The sequence below is a fragment of the Mastomys coucha genome, unplaced genomic scaffold, assembly GCF_008632895.1.
Source record: "Mastomys coucha isolate ucsf_1 unplaced genomic scaffold, UCSF_Mcou_1 pScaffold9, whole genome shotgun sequence".
NCBI classification, from domain to species: Eukaryota; Metazoa; Chordata; class Mammalia; order Rodentia; family Muridae; genus Mastomys; species Mastomys coucha.
Window position 1 is genome coordinate 79716959 of NW_022196915.1, and position 1809 is coordinate 79718767.

The window sequence follows — 1809 nt, forward strand, 5'->3', positions numbered from 1 at the left end:
TTCTTTATGGCCTGAACCTTACGAAGAATTATAGGTTGGCTGGTAAGGAATCCTCCTTTCCGGATTTGGTATTATGAATTCATACTAGTACAGCTGTTTTGTTTTATGATTTTTTTGCTAGAGGAAAAATTTATTTTAAAACTGAAATGATGCCTGGGTTATCTCTTTCTACCCCATGAGTATCTTTTGATATTATAGTAACACATACAAAATAAATTATAGATTGTTCCACCAAGTTTCTGAAAATACTATTGCAAACGTAGTGTTTGTAAGATACATTTCCATTGTAATCCATTTGTATATAGTGCATAATTAAGTTAGCAGTGACATTTGTATTGCATAAAAATATCAAAGTATGTAATTATGCATAAAAATAAAAACATTCTGGCAAATTGACAACCAGTACTTTATAATTCTACACAATATTTTGACAGAAACATGTACTTTAATTCAAAGAAGGGCTTTTTCAGTATTGCTGTCTATTAGTTACTTTGCTATACCATGTGAGAAAATCTATAATCTTCAATAATTTTTTCATCTGTTTTTACTTCACAGATTTGCTCTTGAGTATAGAACACAGAGAATTTGACAGGCCCCATCTAAGTAAGAAAGCTCTTTCTCAGTCCTGCCAGGTACAAAGTAAAACTACAGAGTAAGATTCTTGTCTAAATTGATGAGTTAAAACTTTCAGAATCTATGTGGCTCCATTATCAATTGCTAGTTTAGTATAGTTCTTTTAGTGCTTACACCATGTGAGCCACTTCTTACTTTTTTGAGGCTTGGGATAAATCGCTAATCATTACCCCAAGGAAGCTCCCATTGCAAACTCAAGTATCTGGAGTTTAGTCTTTTTAGGCTTCTTAAAAGAGCAACCTCCTGCCTTGCTTTAGAGTTTAAGCTGAAAGCAATTTAATTTGATTTAATCTTGCATTATTTGGAAGATCATTGATTTTCCTGACCGCTTGACTTTTGTTTTGTTTTCAATTTTGACAGTCCTTTGAGTTGACTTTGCCATTAAAAAGACTTCATAAAATCAAGTTATGGTAAAAAAAAAAATTCTCTTTTTTTTTTTTTTTTTTTTTTAAGGATACCTGGTGATATACCTACATGACATTTGCTTTGACAGAACTCAGTGGGAAATAAACAGTTTTGCCAGGAGGAAAATCCTGCTATAGAAGATAAGCAGAAAGGATAATGAATGTCATAAGCTGCCAAAATTACAGCTCCATCTATGAAAGTTTATGTCAGATGAAGGAAGAGTAGATTAAAGCAAACTGCTTGTTTATGTGCACAAAGATGCCAAATTATCATCTCAACCCATGTTCTCTTATAAAACTTGATTAAGGTTGAAGTTGTTCTGCAGAAATTTCTCTTGGAAGTTTACAGAGAAAGTTAGCGAGATAAATAAACAATGACAAAGGAATTGTTTGATGAAGCATCAGTGAATGAATACACACCACTACATCTTAGACCTTTATGTATATGTACATACAAGTATAGTCACAACACAGGACCAGTTGGGTTAAGAGGCCAAAAATATTTAACTCTAGAGCAGGTCATTTAATCACCTAGAGAGCAGAAGATTATAAATCATGCTTAGTTACTATTACAATGGCAATCACTAATTGTCTGCTTTTGCAGTCACAAAGCAGACCCCAGAATCATTCATCTCATATTGACATATAATTTATTGGAGGACATTAATAATAAATAACCTATTTAAAATGTTACCCTTGCCACAAAAGCATTATATGTTCTGATAAGAATATAATAAAAAATTATACAACTTACTGGGTTTTGTGCATTGCC